General features: G+C 39.6%; 1 protein-coding gene across 6 annotated transcripts in view; it reads left to right on the forward strand.

The window, feature by feature from the left end:
- Ipcef1 (interaction protein for cytohesin exchange factors 1) overlaps nucleotides 1–24,620 on the forward strand; it is a 145,002-nt gene that overhangs the window by 33,849 nt on the left and 86,533 nt on the right. For 2 of the 6 annotated variants that reach the window (XM_078018857.1, XM_078018859.1), the window contains exon 2: nucleotides 12,015–12,081. The exons of 3 other annotated variants lie outside the window; for them this stretch is intronic. The gene's annotated coding sequence lies outside the window, so the exon portion shown is untranslated. Of the gene's footprint in view, nucleotides 1–11,043; nucleotides 11,063–12,014; nucleotides 12,082–24,620 lie in introns of those variants that run through there. One more of the 6 variants, XM_078018858.1, reaches the window with a different exon arrangement.

Here is a 24,620-nt window from a genome sequence, read left to right on the forward strand (position 1 = left end):
ATTATTTGCTAATGTCTTCGATCAGAGGCTACATGTTGAGGATGCAAAGGGGCCTGAGATGCTAACACTTCCCTTAATGATTCATCCTAAATTTACAAGCATTTTAAATGGCATCACACATAAAATTTAGAAGGGGAGTTCAGGGAGGATTCTCAACATGCACAAAAAATGGCAAAAAAAAAAAAAAAAAAAGGCACAAATACTCTCTCCTTGAGGAGAATCCCACTGTTCCACGAGGTGAAGCTGCTCATTGGCATGTGTTCTAGGAGCTCATTTTGGAGTAGGGTAGTACTTTTAAAGACATTATGAGATTCCTACATTATTTTTTTGGTTTGAGTTATTTTTAAAAGCAATTGTGAGGAAAGAAAAGGTAAGCGAACCATTCTTGCCTTCATTTCCTCAATATTCTATCATTTAAAATGGAGTGACTTAGCAGAAAATTAAATAGAAGTTCATGGCCTAAGGGCTGCCAAACACATATGCCCAGAATCACAAGGCAGTGTGAAAAGTGTGTCCTACAGCTGTGCTCAGATTCTGGTGGGGACTTAGGAAGATTCCCTGCAGTTGGTGGGCTGTTGATCAACCATGCCTCACTAAAGGGGAGAATTATTTACTTAGAAGATGATCTACATGTTTGGGTGTGACAGAATCATAAACAGAAAAATAAAAAAAAAAGATCGAAAGTGATAGGAAACAAATAATTATTCAGCATCTACTAAGTGCTTGATGTCAACTGGGTACATTCACGAGATTATGTCACATTATCCTTACAAACACACAGGCCCCGAGACCATATATTCACATTTGGATGAAAAAACCCGAGATTTGGAGAGAGCAGGAGTTTCCCCCAAGTCCTCAGTTAGCTGAAGGCAGAGAAGGATTCAATTTGTGTCAATGGTCACTCTACCATATCGTGTGGTTACGAGTAAATGAAACAAATAAAGCTCAGGTGGAAGAGGAAGTGGGCAAATGTGGTTTTCTGCCATGGTGAAAACAAGTGTGTGACTCAGAGATTTCTGATGGCAGAATCTAGTGGTGGTGGAGTCACAGTCCACAGCCTTTCAGTTATGGGCTTCAAGAGATTTTTAACTCAACAATGGAATTTTGACTCAAAAGCTGGAAACTGGAATAGGCCTTTCTTGGTGTGGGTGAGGAAGCCTCCCTGGGTGATTTCTGCAGAAATCCCAGGGTCGTGGAGTCTCCTTTATTGGGAAGTTATTGATGTCACAAATGCACACACCTCGCACAGGGCAGAAAATCAGAACAGCTCGGAGAATGGAGAGGGTAAATTGCACACAGCACATTTCTTATTCCACTCAAAATGTTCTGGAGCCCTCACTTAGAATCTATTTATGAATGTTCTTCTGATTTACAAATCAACTTGTCATTAGGATTGCTAAGAACAGTAAGAAGTGAGGTCTGACAGGAAAGGATTAGAGAAAAAATAGAACAAGTAGCTTAGCAACCCCCAAAATCTCCACCATCAACTTAGAATACGGTCAAAGGGGGATCCTAGGGCTCACTCTTGTACCACACCAAACAAGAAAGTGGAGTTTTTATTGTTAAGCTAGAGTCACTGATATACGGTTAAGCTAATTCAGGCTACTGTTCCAAGTAGATAGGAGGTTTATAGCACGTTTATAACATATTCAGTTATCCAAAGTACCCAGTATGGAAACCTGTCACCGCTTATAGTGATAGGAGGGCAGCCATCTGGAAAACTCATTAGTTATGCAAAATGCTGTACACATTTAGAGGGTATTCTATACTCTGGTGCATTATTATTTAACCAGGAACCTTAAGGTCCAATCACCACCTTCCCTGGAATGGGGCCGGTGGCCAGGGATGAGAGTCTCCTGTTGGCCTGGAGAAGAGAGACGAGAAAGGCCATCATGGTGGTGGGACTTTGGGGACGCAGGGTGCCTGTGAGGATTGAGATCCTGTCTGTGAGTTTACCCCATGAGTGTGCTCACTCTCCCTCCCACTTCTCCTGCAGTGCGGGGTGGTGGTAAGGGGAGAAAACCTCTCAGTTGGTTCTTGCTTCCTCTCCTGACCTCAGAACAGCTAACCGTGGAGAACGTGGGCCTGGCCCATGGCCTTCCCGGGTAATCTCAGCAAATATATACATTTTGTCTCCAACTACCCACACCAACTCATCCACATAAGCACATGTACACCTTGTCCCAGGTCCTAACGGAGACAGCGGTAACTAAAAATACTATTTCAGTGTGTTAGGCAATCATGCTGACAGGCTTTTGTTTTACTTCCTTATTTTTTCCCTACTCCAGCTATGTTAGAAGTGTCAGAAAGTCTGATAAAAATGCAAAAGAAGCCTGACATACAAAAGAGAAAAAAAAATTCAAGAAAGGGACTTAGATAATTCGCAAAATAGAGACTTCAAATGATGGAACCAAATTTACTGCTTTATAATAGACATTTAAAATGTTCAGTCAGTGTGTGTGTGTGTGTGTGTGTGTGTGTGTGTGTGTGTGTGTGTTTTCTCTCTCTGTAATGGAAATGTTGACCAAAGTTTCCCAATGCTATTAAATCTCTTTTCAGAAGTTGCAAATGCAAACTTAGGAAGTGAAAATTTCACGCTATGTTCTGCTTTTGACATTTCATTGTCAAAGGGTCCAGAAGACCCTACAGCTTGAACATTCCCTTTTATTTTGGGATCTTGCTGCTCTCTGTGAAAGGGGAACCATAATTTCTAAGCCCCGGTAGAGATGTCAATAAGATCTTTGCAAGCTCTCTGTAAAGATGCTACCTAAATCATATTTGCTAGAATTTTCTTTGGTGATGAGAGTTGTTTTTCTTTTTGATCAATTTGTTTAGAAAGACTTCTCTTGGCTTCATAATTTATGACTGGTCATATAAATTGTTATGATTTGTTTCTTATTGTTCTCAACTATGAGCTTTAAAATTTGGAAGGGTTTTCTTTAAACTTGTTTCTGGGACTATACCAAACCTTGTTTTATCCCATCATCCACAGGTTTCCAGGGTTGGGATATGTGGGATCTGTTCCTATTGTAATAGGACCTCTGGGTCTGGGCCACCATGTGACTATTCTGTGTGAATTGGTACCGTGGGAAGTACAGGGTTACTGGAAGTCCTTACCGCACTTAGCTGGCAATGTCTACCCAACGGAGAGACTGCAGGAATATAAATATATCCTGTTAATTACTAAACAAGTCTACCTCCCTCTCTAGACACACCTGCTCTCAGGACCACAGGCCCCAGCGCACTCCCCAGTGAGTCTCTCTTTTCCTGTCTCCCAGTCTACTCCAAGGGCTGCCTCCAGAAGGCTGCCACCAGCTGCACACCCCCTCCAAGCCACCCTCTAGGTAGGTTCCTTATGATGCAGGCTCGAGAGAGCAAGGCCCAGATGGAAGGAAGAGGGAGCATTTCCTTACTAAGTTTTCAAAGTTTATAGTCAATGGGAGTGGATGTTCTCTTCTGGAAAGATCCCATTAATTCCCATTTTGGGGTATGGTATTGTCATAAGGTCCAAAGAGAACAAGTATCTCAGAACACATTTGATCAGAAAGACAAAGCACCACTTGGAACAGTTGGGGATTTATGTTCACAGACAAAAGGGTGCTGAATGCCACAGTGCTGTGGTTGACTGTCCTCCCACCCTCATGTTGAGATTTAATTGCTGTTGTAACAGCACCGAGCAGTAGGACCCTTAAGAGGTGGGTAGGTCACGAGTGCTCTGCCCTCTTAAGCAGATTAATGCCATTTTATTCAGAATGGATTAGTTATCCCAAGAGTGAGTTCCTGCCAAAAAGGATGGAGAACCTGTTTTCCCTCTGCTTGTGCATGCTCACTTGCCCCTTCCGCCATGTTATGATGCAGCACGAAGGCCCTCACCAATGCCAGTGCAATGCTCTTGGACTTCCCAGCCTCCAAAACCCTGAGCCAAATACACTTCTATTGTTTATAAACTACTCAACCTGTGGTATTCGGTTATAGCAACAGAAAATGGACTAAGGCACATGGACCATGGATTGTGATTACAGTAATTTTAACCTGGAAAATTTAAACAGAACTGTGTGCTAATTTCAAGTATAAAACTCTCACCACAGCAAACAGTGGATTATTTGAATTGTAATTTATGTCACTTCCTGGTGTATTCCCCAAGACAATTGACTGCAAAACATATGCTTTGGAAGTGGCTGACTTGACTCGTTTTATGGATTATTGATTATGTGATACTTAAATGTGGAGCTGAGTCTAACAAAGATGATTATTTTGGGTTAAGGATAGTTGGTCTGCAGTTCCTTCTTTCAGTGGCCAAGTGTCAAGGCCACTTCTCCATTCGGGCCCCTTCTAGCTCATAATAATAAAACCTCTTCTTTTGAAATGTCAGAATTGTATTTTATTGCCTACAAAAGTGGAGTATCTGTTGATGTCATCCAAGGGGCTAAGAAGCATGAAACATCTGCCTCTTCAAAGCCCATGGGAAGCGTGAAGGGTATGTGTTTCACTGAGTGGTGTGTGTGTGTGTGTGTGTGTGTGTGTGTGTGTGTGTGTGTGTAGGCGGCTGTATTTTTCTTGCTGAAGGGAAAACAAATCTATATCTTTTAATAGATTCATTCATCACCTATCCACTATCTTATCTGTATCTATCATCTGCTAATCAATCATCTCTCAATCATCTATCCATCTGCTGGGGATTGAATTCAGAGCCTCATGCGAGGCAAGTGCTCTGCCACTGAGCTACCTCCCCAGCCCTAACACTTATGTTAAATAAATGGAAAATAAATTCTTTCAGAGGCTCAGGTGAGGAATTTTAATAAGTAGGAAAACTCTCTTTTGTTTAATCTGAGACTTCCTCTGCTTTGGATTTTACCCACAAAGAGGCCAAACCTGAATTTCATTTTGAATAAAGATAGAGAATATTTGTTCTTTCTTTTTCTTGGAGGGAATACAAAACCCCATACATAGGATTGGGAGAAATGTCCTCCTCCGTACCTGTGAACTTGGAAAGTGAGCTGACTTTCGTTTTAGTTGTTGATACCAATTATACGAACGAGTTTTCATGTTTTAAGTCATAAGCCAACGGATGAATTAAAAAAAAAAAATTAGGCACAAAATTTGGAAAAATCAATGAGAAGGGTAGAAATTCACGATTTTCCAAAGGGCAGGGGACGGAATTTAAAAGGCTTTGAGCCCTTTCTTTGAATCAAAGTAAATCCTGCACTCCAGAATGAAACTGACCAGCGTGGAGCTGCCCTGCTTCTCAGTCCTCGGCAGCCCTCTCCCGTTCATCCCCTGTCCTCCTCCTTGTGGCTGCAGGGCAGGTGCCCAACTCAGTAAAGCACCCCGAGAGCTGATTCCCATAGGCTCTCGAGGCTCACCCTGACACCAGCATTTGAAAGCAAGGGGATTCATGGCCTTTCTGTGAAAGAAACAGCAGTATTCCCTGCCAGCTCTGGGTGGTGTCCTGTGTCAAACAGAAACACTGGCACCTTGGCTTCCCTTGCTCATTTGTGTGCATGCGCACACGACACTCCAGTTGGTAACCTTAGTAAAACTGCTCACTCTCCGTGGAAAGATGAAGACCTTTGTTGTTTTTCCTCCTTCTACGGACAACTACTCTGAGTTTCCTTTGCCTTCCTCTGACGGCAGTTATTTTTTTCAGTCGACTTTGCTAGGCACAGTCTGTTTCTTCTATGGACGAATATACATGTGCTTTTGATTTGAGTTTATATAATTGACAAATAACTCATGAAATGTTTGGAAAGTTAAAGTTATACTGCTAGCTTACATTTAGTTTAACTTATTAAGAGGTTGTCTACAAATCAACTCTAAAAGGACATTTTGAGGACAATTTGGGAAATCATTAAATCAAAGTGGTGTGCATATGAAAGCTCATTAAAATATATCCTGTGATGTGGCCTCAATGTTTTTTCTTAGAAAAAGTTCTTATATTTCTCTAAAGTTGAGTTTGAGGATCCTGCATCTTATAGTTTCCTACCAATGGCAAATTTTTAGTTTTAAACAGTTTCCATGGTGCCATCCACATTGCCTTTTCCTAAAAGAATGTAGAAATGTTAAACAATGAATTGTTTGAAACAGCCCCAATCCCTGAACCTCAACAATGTTACTAGTTTTATTCCGGAAAGCACTTCTGGGTGTTATGGGCTGGTTTTCAAAGGCAGCAAATGTACATGTGGATTTTCACATTACTCTGCACCCTGGGACCATGTGCTCAGCAACTGAGATAAGAAAAGAATGCTCTCCAGGGCATTACTGCCCATGAGGGTGCTGTCCAAACCCTCACACAGGCCTGATAAAGCAAGTGGAATGTCAGGATCTCTGCGGGATGAAAGGATTCAAATATGACATGTCAAGCAGCTCCAATATTAGCAATAATCCCCAGCCTTACAGAGCTCTAAGATTAGACACACAAAAAAGTACATACAGAACACTTCTTGCCATGCTTCTCATTTTCCAAAATGAACAGAAGAAATGGAGCAGAAAATATATAATGAGTCAAGAGTGGGAATCTGTGGCTTTGGGGATGATGGATGACTTTTGTTTCATTACATTTTCTCTTTTGCATTTTTCATTTTACACCAATGCAAATGTGTGTTTGTAAATATTGAAACAGCTTAATTTTCTCAAGTGGAAAAACATGCTGTAGTTACAGGTGGGGTCACCTGTAGAGCAAGGACTTGGTGACTGTGAACTCTGAATGCACCTTGCTTAATACTGTGCACCAACTGACAGATGCCTGTATCAAATTTGGGTCCCAAAATGTGCCTATGGGAGAGTGGTGAATTGGGAATCTGCTCCATGAAAGAAGGACCAAACAACTAGAAGTGTGGTGACTTTGAATCGACAGGGCAGAGTGGGGACTGTGTCCTTGTAAACCATGCATTTAGGGCCTGTATCCAATCTAGCCCTCCCTTTCATCAATACTAACACCAAAGACAATGACATGGGGCCCTCTCAACCTCTTTTACCCTTAGCCACTGCTGCTGGTATTCATGTTGGCAGCATGTTTTTTTTTTTTTTTTTTGAACCTTGGATTGAACTCAGGAACCCAGGGGCATTTAACCACCGAGCTACATCCCCGGCCTGTTTTATTTTTTATTTTGAGACAGGGTCTCACTAAGTTGCTCAGGCCCTCGCTAAGTTGCTGAGGCTGGCTTTGAATCGGGAGGCCCTGTTGACAGACTGCACGTGCCACACACTGTATGTTGGTCGTGGAGCAGTACAGAAGGGAAGCTTTTCCTGGCTGTGGGTGGTTGATACCAACAATCTCTCCCCTTGGAGATTCTAGAGTGAGTGTGCTGGAGCTTTGGGGCCGGCCAAGGAACTTCCAAGATGGGAGAGAGAAACAGAGGGAAAGAGAAACAGAGAGAAGTGGGTTTTATTTCCAGCACTCTCCCGTCTGGTTTCCATGTTCTTACGGCAGTTCCCCTCCTCTGGTCCCCTCTTCATGTCTGCCCTGCCTGCTCAAAGCTCACACTGACGGGGTTGAGCTCTCTTGCTGCAGAGGGCTCCTTGCCCTGTGTCTCCCTCTTCTTCCTATCTTTCCTTCCCCCTGTGCTTTGCTGTATCCTCATCAACTGCATCACAGCATCTTAAACTCAAAACACTGGACAGTTGGAGAGTCATCAATTTTGGCTCCTACAGCTGATATTTGACCTATTACTTTGTGTCAAGAAAGAGAGTCAGGCTATAGCCAACCAACTTCTAAACGTCTGTGTGCATGGGCAGGGTCGCCTCCGGGCTGACACAGAGAGTTTGGTGAAATGCTAGACACCATCAGAAAGTTCAAGGGCTCCGAGGCATGACAGGTGTGTTGTCTGGGCCCAGGAGCCCTGGACAAGGGGAAAATTTTGCTGCAGTTGTGGTTTAGACATGCACAGACATGACAGATGGATTGAAGGTCCCCCAAGAGGCTGGGCTGGGGTGGGGGGAGCCACAGGCCTCCAGTCAAAGCCAATATGAGCAAAGAAGTCTTGTCGTGTGGGAGGAGGCAGGGCTCCTGGTGCAGAGGCCAGCGACCCAGACACTTCTCTGCTTTCTGTTCCTCAAGCTATGCTCAAAGGAAAGTGTGTGTCACTGTGGAAAGTCCTCTTCCAAGAAATAATCAGAAAGAGGTGCTTGCTGGGGGCTGTCTGGGGGAGGATGGGGCAGCACAGGCAGCCACCTGTGAACAGTGGAGTGGCACCTGTCCAAGGGCACACAGGGTTGTCAGAGCAGCAGCGACCAGACAACCGCCTTCCCCTGTAAGATGGCAGTAATGACAGCAATTTCAGATGGTTCTTGTGAAAATGAGATGAATAATACATGTCCAGGACTGAGCACAAATTAAATTTCAACCAGAGCAAATCCATTTCTGCTGTTACCTCTTATCACTGATGCTTTTGTGAGTTTCCTTCCCCATCAACTTATCTTCTACTTATTTTCGGGTGATTACACGGTTAGGGTTTATGTGGTATGATTAAATGCATTTGGATCTATTTTGTTTCTTAGCCGAGGAATTGCTCTTCAGGATGTATTTTAAAAGGGTTAGTTTAAACCTGCAGTGGGTTGAACTTGAGCAGAGTTTGAAAATTAATTGTGTCACAAAGTTTAATTTTTATTGAATTAAAAAAAAAGTGGGCACTGATATCACTCTTTGCTTTAGGAAGATTGTGAGACTAATAACCCTTGGGGAGGTTAATAGATTATTGAAAGTGGTAATTTTAAGAGTTTTGAACTCATGTTCCAGGATATAATTGGAATAATTTTCAAGAGACATCAGTCTTTATTTCTTAGGAAATTACAGTGATTAAATTAACTGCAAGAAGCTCCTCGTATTGTTATTTGAAGATAATAGGAGTCTGTTGAGGATTAGTGGGGAGAGGAATGATGCATGTTCTGTTGAAGACTTCACGGTTGAAGTGCTTCCTACCACCCTGCCTTTCCATGGTTTATAATATTTAGTGCATTATTATCATGGATGGGGTGGCCTTTGCTGCATTTAACCTACAACCTAAATCAGATGAAAGATGAGAATAATACTTTTTCTAGGACTAAAGAATAGATCTTTCCTTTAAGGGGGTGCATAATATGCCAATTCAAAAGAAAATAATGTTATACTTGAAGAACTCTGCGAACATTGAAAAGAGAGTTCAGTTCCTTCTCTGGGTGTTTTTCTAGATCCTGTTCCTGCTTCTCTATGAAATTGGATACTGGACAGGACAGCAATGTCACATTCATTGCTTGGGGCTTTTAAATTTCTCTTTCATTCCAAAATGAGCTATTGAAATCACTGAGTGTTAAGAAAATTGTGCACGGATGGAAGAGTAAATGGATCTTGATCCGTCACCCCATTTGAGGCTTTCCGGACGTGGTAAAGTGGATTTTATCAGGGGAAAATTGCATGCTATTTTCTTTAAGATCTTTCCAAACTCAAAGTGATTTAGATAGTAAATCTGAGTCTAATCCTACCCAGATACGCATCTGCAGTATCCTTCCCTGGACTGGGTGGTATTGCTTTTTAAATTTCAGTGTTACTGCAAATGTTGTCTGGCTTTTACTCTCTTAGAATCTAGTCCTACAGGACGAGGAGATCTGTTTGTGTCTTTGTAGCTGCAGTGTCTACTTAGAGATTCATATTATTAGCTGTGTCTCAAGTTAAAACACAGATTCCCAAATTTTCCTTGACTTGACCTCAAACTAAACAACATTAGGATTGGAAAAAATTTTTTTTTTAAAGGTGCTTTGGGAAGTAGTAGAAAATGATGATGGAAGATCTTTTTTTGGGGAAAAAGGGAGAGCTGGGGTATTATTAGTTACACCAGGTACAAAGACAAACACAAAGAAAAAGCCAATTACCTGACATTTGATGCAGCTAACACTCATTTACTTTTACATTGTTTCTGGTTTAACTATTGTAATTTCAAATTATTATAGTTGGAAAATATTTAGATAGAGCATAATATCATCTTGTAATTTAACACAACAAAATAAGAATGGTTAAGTTCACAAAATCTGGACATTGAGGAGTACAGGTTGCCAAAGAGGAAAAAAGATCTAAATTTATTTAGCATTAAAATAGAAGGCTTCTTACTATAGCATGATATTCACAGGGTTTCTATACCTAAATATTGGGCACAGAAATAACCCTGCTGGTTATATGAATTTGGATATATTTCTATTAAAAAAGGGAGGATAATTTAAAAACTACCTACTTCATTGGACGGTAGTAGAAATTAAATATATTCATTCATATTAAAAGCATTTTATAAATTGCAAACTGGGACTCTAAATTTATTTCATAGGAGGCTATTTCTATTTAGTTATTAATAGAATACATTATGTGTTTTTGTAACATGTATGAAGGAAAGGGAAGCATTTCAACATGGGGGTACCTTTGCCCAAAGTGTTACTCTAGTTCTAATTGTGAGGGAACAACTGGACACACCCAGAATGAGGGACATTGTGCAAAGCCACCAGCCTTGACTCTAAAAGATGTCTATTGCCAAAGACAACAAGAAACAATAGACACACAAAAACACAGTTGACTCTCTGCAGCCACGGGTTCCACAACCTGGGTCAAAAATATTCAGAAAACAGTGTTCTGTATGGACATGTACAAACATTTTTTTTCTTGTCATGTTCCCTAAACAAAGTAGTATAAGACCTATGTACATAGCATTCATGTTGTAGTGAGTATAATACCAACAGATGATTTAAAGCTATGGAGGATGTCCTCTGCAAACACTACCCCATTTTATAATAAGGGCCTTGAGTATCATGAATTTTGGCATTCTTGGGGGTCCTAGAACCAATCCCCCATGAATACCAAAGGAGGACTCTGTGTAAAAATTGATGATACTTGATTGGATCATGGATTTAAAGTAAAATATAATAAATATTCCAGACCCAAATGTACCTTACTGAGACTATTAGGGAGATTTGCACTGTACATCTGAGGTAATTGTTTTAAAGTTTTAAAATTGATTTAAAATTTTCTGATTATGCAGAGCATGGTGGTACAAGCCTGCAATCCCAGCAACTTGGAAGGCTTAAGCAAGAGGATTGCAAGTTCAAGGTCAGCCTTGGCAACTTATGTTTATAAAACATAAAACCATCTGGGGATGTAACTCAGTTGCAGAGTGCTTCTGTGCTCAACTCCTGGTACCAAAATGAATAAATAAATACATAAAAATTTCTGATTGTGATCATTATTGTATAACTATGACAGGACAATTTTTCTTAGGAGGGGAGGGATCTTTATATTCACAACTCTCAAATGGTCCAGCTACACACACACACACACACACACACACACAAAGAGTGATAAAGCAAATGTGGTAAAACATTAATGATTTTGAGAATCCAGGTGAGACTATCTAGGTGTTCATTGTTATCTATTTATACAAGAGTTTTCCTTTTGTAGTTTTGAACATTTTCATAATAAAAAATTGGGGAGAAATTTAAAAAGTTAAATCAAATACTCAAACCAGTTGCGTTATTAAACACAGACCTTTAAATATGTCCTTCCCCACATTTTTTAAACCATGATATACAAATACACAGGTTTATAAAAAGAAGAATCTGTATGTTTAAAATATGTGGCTAGGTAAAATGTGGGATTATTAGTACTAATTTGAAATATTTTTCCACTGGCAAAATTCTAGGAAAACAGATGGGAATTCTAAAGTCACGTGTGTATCTTTCAAAGTATTTTAAAGTAAAATAAAAAATGCATCTGGGGGTGTGTACAAAATTGGAACATCATTTTTCACTTTATCTTTCAGAAAGCGTTCAGTTTTGTTTCCTGATAATTTAGTACTTACATCTTCTTCCCTGGGATAGAACTTTCTATCTCATCCCATGGGAGAGACACAGGGTAGTAACCACTTGGATAAATGTACTATTTTGTTGCGTGTTCTTGGGGTTGATGTGGCAAAATTATGGTTTTCTCCTAGTTTTCAGTCTGGACTCAATCAGAGTTCAGGCTGAAGTCTCATGAAAACTTTTGTTGTCTTTTTCTTACGTAGATCAGAGACAGCAGAAGTGGACCTGGGAGGTTCATAGGAACTGGACTAGGAAGTTCATGACTTTTTGGTATGTAATTGAAAAGTCTTTGAAACTAGTATTTCTTTTAGTGACATTTATAACCTGAAAACCTTGAGGTCCATTTTGTTCTTTTCATTTATGAACCAAATTAGAATTGCCCGAGTATGTTTATCCCTGGGCCTGGATCTTTGCAGAAGGGAGTTAATAGTATTGATAAGTTAACAACTGTATTTTTTTCTCTGAATTTCCCTTGAAAATGGATTCTTGATTGTGGTGATTTTTCAGTGGGAGAATTGTGTAGTAAGGCAATTTATGTATTTATGGATTGATTTTCTTATGCTCCCTTCAGGGTGAGGAGCATAATAATTGTCCAAGTACCATATGTGAGGACTCTTGTTTCATATGCAGTAGTGTGTATAGATGCCCAAATGTTAATCAAATGCTGTAGAAATGAGGCATTTTACTGATTTAAGTTTATTAATAATAAAAATAAAATATTTATATTCAATGGTTGCAATATAAAATTCAACAACCTTTTTAAAATAGATTATTAAATTTGTTCTAATTAGTTATACATGACAGTTGAATGCACTTTGATGCAGCATACATAAATGAAGTATAATTTCTCATTTTTCTGGTTGTACATGATGTGGAGTTACACTGGTCATGTAATCATATATGCATAATGTCCAATTCATTTCTTCCTACACCCATACCCCTCCCCTCCCTTAACTTTTCTCTGTCTAAATCAAAGTACCTCTATTCTTCCCTACCCCCACCCTAATTGTGTATTAGCATCCATATATCAGAGAAAGCATTTGGCCTTTGGTTCTTTGGGACAGGCTTATTTTGCTTAATATGACATTCTCCAGCTCCATCCATTTACCAGCAAATGCATAATTCATTCTTCTTTAAGGCTGAGTAATATTCCATTGTGTATACTTAGCACATTTTATTTAACCATTCTTCTGTTGAAGGGCACCTAGGTTGGTTTCATCGTTTGACTATTGTGAATTGAGCTACTGCAATCATTGATGTGGCTGTGTCACTGCAGTATGCCGATTCTAAGTCCTTTGGGCATAAACCAAGGAGTGGGATAACCAGGTCAAATGGTGGAAATTAAACAATCTTAAGATATTCCTGCCTTTCAAGTTCATATTTCACAATCTAGGCAAGACTGGAGCTCTGTGAACACTTGTGCAATTCTTTTCATGATTTCTTTAATTGTGTATTCATAAAATGACTTTAAAATGTCTTACCCCCTGTCCAGAATGTCCATCTCTTCTTTGGTTTAATTCTTTTTGAAAGATGGAACACAATTCTAATCTTGCTGAGGAATGCAAAAGAAAGCATTTTTTTAAAACAGCTATCTATCAAGAGCACCTCCTTTGGTGACCCCATGGATATAATTAAAATTCTGGTAATTGTTCAGAAAATATTGGTCTATTAATTTAAATGTTATTATTTTTCTGTGAGCCAAACAGTAATGATCATAGTCACTATTTTCCACAGTAGGCAGTTTGTACCACTTGGAGTTGTGTTACTGCAGTCTTGAAACATTGCTACTCATGACCCATTAGCCACCATCTTGCATTTGGGTGACTGTTGCTCTCTTTTTCCTTCTGTAGGTATTGAAACCTATTATCCTGGTTGTCTAACACAAAGATGAGTTTTGGTATATACCTTTGTTACTCAGTTGTCTTCAAATATATAAATCTTATTGTCTCAACATGTACAGAAAAGACAAATTGTTTAATGAAACAGTAAGATTTCCACTTTGGTTTCTTTGGTGAAGAATACTTCATATATTACCATGTAGTCTGATGTTTTGTTGTGTAATTTTAAGTGATGCTTTTCAAACTTATGCTTTTCATTGACAGTTCACAAAACTGGTCCTCTAAAGTACTGACAAAACTGGCGACGGGGTGGGGTTGGGGTTGCCATCTTCAAAAGTTTTCAAGGACTTTTTCTAGTAAAATTCAGATCAAGGGCTTCCCCATCATAAAAGGTTTCTTGTATGAGCGTCACTTGTTATTATAAGAAAAGTGTTCCAAGGGAACTCTGCATTAATTGGAGGACTGAGTTAGATGAACTATGTGGCCTTTTGTAAAGCAAAACGACACCCACATGAGATGATACCTGCCTCTGTCACCAATGATAAAATCACATCATTTAATTTGGTTAAGCATAAAGACATAGCATGACGGTGAAGAAGGCAGACTTTAAATCCAGAGGGCCTGGGTTTGAACCGGTCTTTGATACACTTACTGGCTGTGTGCCCTGGAGCACATTATCTGACCTTTAGGTGAGTGATTTTCTTCACTTGTTCAGTGGAGATGGTCATAGTACCTCCTAAAGCAGGTGCAAGGATTTAATGAGTTAATACAAATAAAGCTGTTAGAACCATGTACATAATTAGGTACTTAACAAATGCTACTGATGATGGCGATGAATATCATTCTCAGCTGGGGCACTGGTGTCTTTTGCAGGCTTGTGTACACTGGGCGCCTGTCCCTGAAGTTCCTGGCCTGTAAGAGTGGCGTGCATCTGCATTGACTCTGTGCACTTCCCACTTACTTCTTGAGGTGTCCCTTGGTGCTGTCTTGTTCCACCTGAAGTCAGCAGGCACAAAGCTCAGACTTTTCTGGGTTTTCCACTTACACCAGCACAGCAGGTCTCGCTCCTTCCATCATGTTGCTGTCCTCGTTTCCCGGGCTCCTGGTCCCGTCTGCCTCTCATTGCTTCACCCAGGACATTCTGCACACATTTAAACATCTCTAGACCCCAGGTCTTACAGCAAAGGGGCTTGTCTCGGGGTGTTGGTGTGAGTGTTTAGTAAGGCCATCTGTTTACCTAAGAGAAACTCTGGAGGGAGCTACCAGGATGGTAAAATATCCTCCAGTTTGATACAAAAGCCTATCAACAGTTTTTGTCTTCCCATGTCATTAAGCAACCGTGAAGGACGCGTTCTGCTCTCAGTCCAAGTATACGTAGTGAGAGCAAACGGTGCATATTTAGTTCTCATGTGTATGTGCTTAAAATTCTGGCCCCATGATTATTTTGAGTTCTTCACAGAATTCTTAAGTACAGAGTGCTTATCAAATTATTTTGACAGATCCCTGCTGGCCAGTGAGTACTATGGAGTTTTATGGGAGTGCATTTGGAATACAAGGTTATGTTTTTCTTATTCGTTTCTTCCCCCTTGCTGTGTCTATAAAGTTTTGTTGTAAGACCTGCTTAGTTCTGACTTGAGTTGCCAAGGGACTCACGGTATCAATGGGCTTTGTCCCCCGCAAAGGTCTGTGAGGCCAAGTCTCATACCTCTAATAGGGAAATGACTTAGACTCCAAGGATTTCTTGGCTTATTTTAAAATAAACTCCATGTTAAAATGCTGCGAGCTGGCAGTAAAGGAATAGATGACCACATATGTTTTCTTCTGGAAGGCACATAATTTTGTTCACAGAATGTGACAATGTGAGGGGGAATGGGGACATCTGGGTCAACAAAGCAAGACGTGTGCAGCTGAAGGCCTACTTCTATAGAGAACATTGCTGGAAAACAGTCTGCAGGCTTCTCAAATTATCTAGAGGCAGGATAAACTTTGAGTTACGACTTTTTTAGTTAACAAATTCGTTCTTTCTCACGCTTTGGTTCAAAAATATGGATATAGCTTTATAAGGGGTAGAAACTGATTCTAAGAATGAAGAGGTATTAGATGAGAATCTCAAAATTTTTTTGAGGTTATATCCACACATAAGTAGAACAATTTCTGCACTTATTTTTGTGGACAGCGAGGAAAAGGGGCAGAAGAAGGACAAGATTTTGAGAGCGCAAAATTACTTGTTGGACATTTTCATTTAACTTCTCATGCTCAGTGGAGATAGCAATGTCTTTTCTAATAAAATCACCTCCCAAATAAAGTATTAAAACAGGGAACTAACTACCTTGGGTACATGTCAGTTTATAGAGAAAAAATTGAAACAGAACTTAAATCAGTTTAGGAAAGATTTTTGTTAATAGTTAATGAGGCACCAAGAGCTCTGTTAGGCTCAGTGAGGCTATGTTGAAATCAACTGAAAAATCTCAGGGACTTAACACAGCAAACTTTTATTTGTTATTCACACTCTTATGTTCAGTGCTGGCTAACAAGGAGGAGAAGGACACTGCTCCACATAGTCACTCAGGGATGTGACTTGATGCAAGTTCCACCATCTTGCTTGTTCTTCAGCACCCCATGTTGCATGAGCAAACGGATGTCATTCTTGTGTCTTTGGAGATAGTATTTTCTTCATCCTATGTTGGTCAGTTTTCATCAATGTGATCAAAATACCAACTTGGAGGCAGACATACTTATTTTTGCTCCGAGTTTCAGAGGTCTCAGTCCATCTTGGGGGACTGAGCTGAGGCAAAGTATCATGGCAGAAGAGTGCGGTAGAGGAAACTGCTCCGCTTATGGCAGTTGAGAAAGAGAGCGGGGGTGGGAGAGAGAGGAAGATAGATAAACCCTTCCAGGGCTTGTCCCCAGTGACCTCTTTACTCCAAGTTGGTCCCATCCCCCAGTAGCTGATTCAGCCATTGATGGAGTAATCCACTGAGGAGGCCCGAGCCCTCATGATCCAGTCACTGCCCTGCAGCACCGCTGCCCAGGGAATACATGAGACTTTAGGGAGCGGTCCAGGTCCAAGCTGGTCTTTTCCCCACTTCAATTTTGGGTACATGCAATTATTCTAATATGTCATGATGCATTTTAAATGTTATGTAATTATACCTGGAAAAATCACGAGATAAATAATTTTCTTTGATTTCCTGAATAATTTTTTTTCTGATTTCATCTAGATTTTTTTTAAACTTCTATTGATGAGCATATGAAAAAATAAGTTGGAACTTGATAAAGAATATTTTATTTATTATTTTTTAAGAAGGCGAGTTTTTATTAGAATCCATCCCATTTATTGATTCTTGATATTACTTCTTGCGCTTTAGGAGTCTTGTTAAGGAAGTCAGATCCTAGGCCAACGCAATGCAGATTTGGGTCTATTTTTTCTTCTATTAGGTGCAGGGTCTCTGTTCAAGTGCCTAAGTCTTTGATCCACTTTGAGTTGATTTTTGTGCAGGGTGAGAGATAGAGGTTTAATTTCATTTTGCTACATATGGATTTCCAGTTTTGTCAGCACCATTTGTTGAATAGGCTATCTTTTCACCAGTGGATGTTTTTGGCACCTTTGTCTAGTATGAGATAATGGTATTTATGTGGGTTTGTCTCTGTGCCCTATATACTGTACCATTGGTCTACAAGTCTATTTTGGTGCAAATTACCATGCTGTTTTTGTTACTGTCTCTCTCTAGTATAGTTTAAGGTCTGGTATTGTGATGCCTCCTGCTTCACTTTTCTTGCTAAGGACTGCTTTAGCTATTCTGTGTCTCTTACTTTTTCAAATAAATTTCATGATTGCTTTTTCTGTTTCTATGAAGAATGTCATTAATAACATGAGGAGAGAGCCTACAGATTGGGAGAAAATTTTCACCACATGCACCTCTGATAAAGCATTAATCTCTAGGATATATAAAGAACACAAAAAACTTAACACAAAAAAAAAATGCAATCAATAAATGGGCTAAGGAATTGAACAGATACTTTGCAGAAGAAGAAATACAATTGATCAACATATGAAAAAGTGTTCAACATCTCTAGCAATTAGAGAAATGCAAATCAAAACTCCTGTAAGATTTCATATCACTCCTGTCAGAATGGCAATCATCAAGAATACAGGCAACAATAAGTGTTGGTGAGGATGTGGGGGGAAAAGGTACACTCAAACACTGCTGATGGGACTACAAATTGTTGCAACCACCATGGAAAGCAGTATGGAGATTCCTCAGAAAACTGGGAATGGAACCACAATTTGGCACAGCTATCCCACTCTTTGGTTTATACCCAAAGGACCTAAAATCAGCATACTATAGTGACACAGCCACATCGATGTTTATAGCAGCTCAATTCACAATAGCTAGACCATGGGACCAACCTAGATGTCCCTCAATAGATGAATGAATAAAGAAAATGCGGTATATATACTCAATGGAATATTACTCAGCTTTAAAGAAGAGTGAAATTATGGCATTTGCCAGAAAATGGTTGGAGTTGGAGAATATCATGCTAAGTGAAATAAGCCAATCCCACAAAACCAAAGGTTGAATGTTTTCTCTAATATGCGGATACTAATTTACAATAAGGTGGGTGGGGGAGGCACTAGGTCAGAATAGCATTACCTTAGATTAGGTAGAGGGAAATAGTGGGAGGGGAAGGGAAGGGATGTGGGGATAGAAAAGAGCAGAATGAAACAGACATGATTACTGTATGTATATAAATGACTACATGATCAATATGATTCTGCACCATGTACACTCAGAAAAATGAGATATTATATCCCATTTGTGTATAATACATCAAAGTGCATAAATTCATTCTACTGTCATGTATAACTAATTAAAACAAATAAAAAGTTTGCAAGACGAATTATCAGGCAACCTCTCTATATTATTATTAGATTATTTTTAACCATTTAGCTGCCGCCAAATGAAGTTCTGAAGTTAACAATTACAGGTTGAATAATTGTCAGGGTAAGAGCTGTAACCTGGAAAATTTTCTTTGTATCTAACATTTTCCCTCTTGTCAATCTTGCTAGAATTCTATTTTATTTTTATTAAAATTTCCCAGAGAAATAGCTTTTGGCTTTATTAATCTTCTTCATAGATTTCTTCATTGATTTCTGTCTTTATTATCATTACTATTTCTTTAGATTTGCTGTTTTTTATTGTTCTTATTTTGTATGTTGAGCCTTTTTGTTTTTATTCTTTCTTGTTTTTGATAAGTATATTGGAAGTATAAATTTTCCCCTAAAAATGCTTCAATTGTGTCCCTACAATTTTTGAAATGTGTTTTCAATGATGAGAGATTCTAAGTATTTCCCATTTCATTTACTTTTCAATCCAAATATTTTTATTAGTGTAAGATATGAGATTTTTTTATTAGTGTAAGTCTAGACAATTTGACTTTTTAAAGCCAAACTCTCATTGTTAATTTCTGTAATTCATGTATTGTAGCCAGAGAACATAATCTCTGTTAAATTGAGTCTATGGAATTTTTTGACTTCTTTCATAATATAGTACGTGTGTGTGTGTGTGTGTGTGTGTGTGTTGTGTATGTAACACACATGTGTGTTATGTATAACAAATATTTATAGACATTTATATTTATATACATGCAAATATGTATATATATACACACAAACACACACACACACACACACACACCCCATATATATTTCATGTGTGCTGAAAATGAGTGTGTTATTCTGTTTTTCAATTATGGAGTTCCATGTGTTTAATAGTCTTACTTTCTAATTTGTGTCATTTGGCTCATTTGCATTCTTTTGTTTCTGCCTTCTTTCGCTTCATGTTCTGTCACTGTGGATACAAGGAACTTTTTCTTTTTTTATTGCTATTTTCTTTTTTATTGTATGACTGTATCACAGTTCATTCTTTCATTTTCCTGTTGATGGACATTGGGGTGCTTTTTAGCATTCTAGTTATTTTTAATAAAGCTACCACATACATTGTTATACATGTTTTCAGAGTGTAAGAGGAAAGTTTATTGAGTGATAGGCTAGGTATGCGATCAACTTTACCAGATGTGGACAGTTTGCCCAAATAGTTCCCTGCTAGCAGTGTTGGAGAGTTTTCATTGGCCTTCACCTTTGCCCACATCTGGTGTGGTCTGTCTTTAAAATCTCACTGTTCAGTGGGTGTGTAACTATAGTCTTGCCTTGCATTTCTCTGCTCATGAAAGCACCTTTTCATGTGTGTATTAGTTTATCCCTTTGGGAAATGTCTATCAAGGTTTTATTTCATTCTCCCAGGGCCTGTTTCTTATTGATTTGTAGGAGTTCTTTATATATTCTGGGTACCTGACCTTCTGCAGGTTACAGGCATTGCACATACCTTTTCTCACTCCTTCTCTTTAACGATCTCAAATATTGTTTTTTGGTGAATGGAAATTCTTAATTTTGGTGTGTTCAACTTATCAAGCATTTCCTTCATGGTGAGGGTCAGAGGAGAAATGACAATGTATTTATTAAATAACACTGAGATAATTGGTTATTCATTTAAAAAATGAATTGACCATTATTTAAAAACATAATAAAAAATCAATTTCAAGTAGATCATAGATCTAATATGGAAGTCAAAACAAGAAAAGCTCTGGAAGAAAGGTTGGAATAATATTCTTACGACCTTAGGGTAATAAAATTAACAGCAAAGAAAAACCTCTATGTAATATTTTTAAAATATTGCTTTCTGACTAATGAACATGACATATCCTTCAATTTAGTTGAGCTTTCTTTAGTTTCTTTCAGTGTGATATGTAGATTTCTTCATGGAAGTCTTACACATCCTTTTTAGGATCCATTCTAATGTATTTAAAAATTTCTTTTTAAAGAGAGAATTTTTTTAATATTTCTTTTTTTTTTTTCAGTTTTCGATGGACATGACATCTTTATTTTATTTTTATGTGGTGCTGAGGATTGAACCCAGTGCCCCGTGCATGCTAGGCAAGCGCGCTACCGCTTGAGCCACATCCCCAGCCCCTATATTTAAAAGTTTAGGATGTTGTTATATGTGTATTTACTTAGAAATTTCATTTTTAAACTTTTTTTGCTCATCAGTAGAATATTACTAATTTTAACATATTAGTCTAATATCTAGGACTCTCTTACATCCACCTGCCTAATTTTAATAAATCCTATGTAGATTCCACATGTAAAATCACATGTAATCATTTGAAAACACTGGCAGTCTTAATTTCTTCCTTTTAATCATCCTAGCTCTCATTGTTATCCTAACCACTACTTCTGATGCACGTTGTTGAATGATAGTGAGCATCTTTGGCTTATTCCTAGTATCCAAGGAAAAGGTCTCAACATAAGACCATCACATATGAGATGGAGGAAATAAAGACCTCTTTGCTTAGAGAGACAGGCAAAGGATGGACTTGTTTTGCCCAAGTCGGGAATTTGGGAAGGGCTTGGATTGGCTGTCATCTTTGATCCATGTGGCTCTGGCTGGGTGGCTGGAAATGGAACAACTAATTCCAAGATCATGTTCCCATCCACTTGTTTGGAGCCCTGGGCTTCTGTGGCACAGGATGTCCCATTCTCCTGGGGCTGTCCCCAGGGCTAGGCTCTTTATAGCTCGGCAGCCACAGAGTGTGTGAACTTGTACATTTTAATCAGGCACATGTTCTTTCAGATCTAAAGTCCCCTGAGCCAAGCCAGGCGTGGTGGCGCATACCTGTAGTCCCCGCTACTCGGTAGGCTGAGGCAGAAGGACCGCTGAAGCTCATGAGTTTGGGGCCAGCCTGGATAACATAGCAAGACCCAGTCTCAAAATACATACATAAATAACTAAAAATAAAATTCTATAAGGTTGCATGCATGAGGTCATGTCCATTGCAGTTAAACATACATATTTCGATAAAAAACCCCAAAACTTTGAATCTAAACTTTTGACGTAACCCGATTGTAACACTATGGGGAAGAGGAAAAAAATCAGCTGAGGCCTCTCTTGTGAGACAGGCTTTTCCTCTCGGGTTAGATGAAGTCATCCAGGGCAGAGGGCGAGAGGCGTGTGTAAGCTGAAGGTGTGTGTGTGTGTGGGGGGGGGGGTGCAGTGTGACGGAGGGGCAAGTGAAAAGCAGGCGTGTGATGGGGAGTGGGTGGACACAGGAAGCTGGTGGACCACAGGAAGCTGGCTAGAAAAAGTCTTTGACTTTACCTATTTTAAAGCCAGAATCAAACAACCCCGAGACAGATGGAAAGTCTCACGTGCCAAGTCTCTGAAGAGATGGAAACAAAAAAATAAACACCCATGATCAGGGGAAAGTGAGCTAAGTGGCTTACCTACCAGGGACAATCTGCTCTGTGGATTTTATATTCCTTCTCAGGACCTCATTCAGTGTCTAATTAGGGCGAAAGAAAAACAGATAAAAGAGCAAACACTTCCTTGAGAAATAAACACAAAATGTTCTTTTGTAAAATTTAGACGTCTGGATTTATGATTCTAGTAGTTTTTTAAAAATGCTCTATTAATATCCAATGAATGGTAAATTGCAGAACTGGAATGATGTTTGAATCCTGTCTGAAGCTCACGTTGTACTCACGGGCTTTTCCACTAGGTGTCTCTTTGCATACACGTTATGATTCCAGAGAAAGCCCAACTACCCTGAAGGCATTAGATAATGTGGATCGTATTAAAAAAAAAAGATGCCTCAGTTTTGGAAGTACTTACGAATGACTTCAGAACAGTTCTTCTTAAAGAATCAAAGGCCGTGTCTTGGCCTCATCTGTCACTCTTGCTTTGGAAACTTAGGAGACACTAGCCCACAATTGCCAGCAGATGCAAAATTGAGGTCCCCATGCCCCTCCGTGTTGATAACAGGTGACAGTGATGGGAGCCTTGTTCAGTAGCCTGTCCTATGCAGATTCCAAACAGGAGGCCATCCCCCCATTACTTCTGAATGCAGCTTCAGCAAGGATGCACACTTCTAGAACCAGCTGCCTTTGACTCTCCAGAGCCTTTTTCTGGGAGCTCTATACCTGGCTGATCAGACCCTTCATATCAGCAGCAGGTGATTTGTGACTCCACATGTAACTCTTTGATCATCCAAATAATAACTGCAAGTCACATGAGGTTCCTTCTGAACTGTTTGGCAAAAATCCTACCCACTTTTGTACAAAAGTTGAGACAGGGTCAGTACAAGTCAATAGGTATATATTAGATGCCTACTGTTTGGGTGGCCCAGATGATCTATAAGAATTATTGGATTTATACATTCTATAGATTTATTGTTGGCAGCAAAATTAAGCATGCTGTTAAGAAGAAGTAGAAAGGTAAAAATTATTTTTAGGAAGAGCACTGTTGTTGATCAAAGAACCCTGGGCTTGCTGTTTGAAGATTTGAATTCAAATTCTTACTTTACAATTTGCTTGATGTGTCATTAGTCTACCTGCTCAGTATGTTGGTTTCTTCTTCTCTAAAACTGTAGGTAGTGTTACATTCCAGAGTTGTTGGGAAGACTCAAAACGGCTTACAGTCACTCATTTTAAGGGACTCTTGATAGCCTTCCTCCTGGTTGTGCACAGTAGTTTAGCTCCTCATGGTCTCTACCTGTCTGACGAGGCCTTGGATACTATCTTTGCAAAATCCTAAAGCCCATTAAAGTGAAATTTCTAGGAAAGAGCTAGCCAGACAAAAGAATTTTGGCCCCAACTTCAGAGCAGTGTGTGCAAACTGCTGGAAGCTTTTATAATAATTATCATTTTTTGGGCCTCATTCCAGCCAGGGAGGGTCCTGCTGCAGAGGCCCCTGCTACATGAGGGATAGCAACTCACTTTAGTGGAAAAAGTGTTGAGTCAAACATTGCTTGGCAAGGCTGAATTAAAGTGATTGGCTGCCTGAGAGCAGTGTATACACTGTCCAACTTCACTAAGGAGAAAAACACTCTTTTCTGTGTAGATAAAATAGGATTATTATTTATATGGAGAAACTGAGGGATGCAAATTGCAGAAAGGTCAGGGCCGTCAACTGCCACACTTGTCTGGCTATCTTGGAGCACTATATCTCGTGTTGCGCCCACAGGCTTCACAATCACATGATGTTACTTTGTGTAAACCTGGGAGAAATCTGGTAGAAGCCAGATTTCTTATGCATATGGGGCCAAATGGAATGGGCCTAATAACTGATACCTTTCCTACAGTCTGCCAACGCCTCCTGTGACTTTGTACCCCATTCCTTACATGATGTAAGAATATATAAAGAACTCCTACAAATCAATAATTTCAGGACACTGCCTGGGTTTTCATCACAAATCCCTTAAAATTGGACCTAAACACTAAGTTTGGATTTTAAAATAACTGGCTCCCAGAAGTTCCTTGGGTCTGAATCGAGTGTAGGAGGAGACAGGTGTAACAACAGGTTTTATTTGCATTGGTGAACCAAGGCTTCCCCTTGTTTGCATATAGGTGTGGGTGTATGTGTATATGTGTTTGTGTGAGTGTGAATAAGTTTTGTGGGGCCCCTTCCTTATAAAAAAATTGAGTCACAGAAAGTCAGTTTGCCAGTCCCATTTTGGAGGGCCAACAGGAACCATTATTCACCAGCCGATGCCATGGAATTTAAGACAATCATGGGATAAAACCAACCCCATGAGAATGAGTCTCAGTGTTCTTTGGATTACTGGTTGACCCCCTGTGTGGTGAAGAGAGTGTGTCTTCCCAGGCCAGGATCTGGGAAGTTTGCACCAGGGTGCTTGGAGAAGCATCTGCTGGGGTGCATGCAGCCTGTAGCAGGTCCCCTTGCTCCAACCTAAGTGTGTGCTATGGGTACAGAGCACAATCTTATAAGCTCTGGGATCTGGAAGTCTGCAGCAGGGTAACAAACATCTGTGGCTGAGCAACTTAGAGGAGCTTCATGCCTCCCAGAGAGGCAAGGCCAATAGCCATTTGTGTCTGGTTGGTTCTTCCAGGGGATA

This window comes from Ictidomys tridecemlineatus, chromosome 8 (assembly GCF_052094955.1).
Source record: "Ictidomys tridecemlineatus isolate mIctTri1 chromosome 8, mIctTri1.hap1, whole genome shotgun sequence".
NCBI classification, from domain to species: domain Eukaryota; kingdom Metazoa; phylum Chordata; class Mammalia; order Rodentia; family Sciuridae; genus Ictidomys; species Ictidomys tridecemlineatus.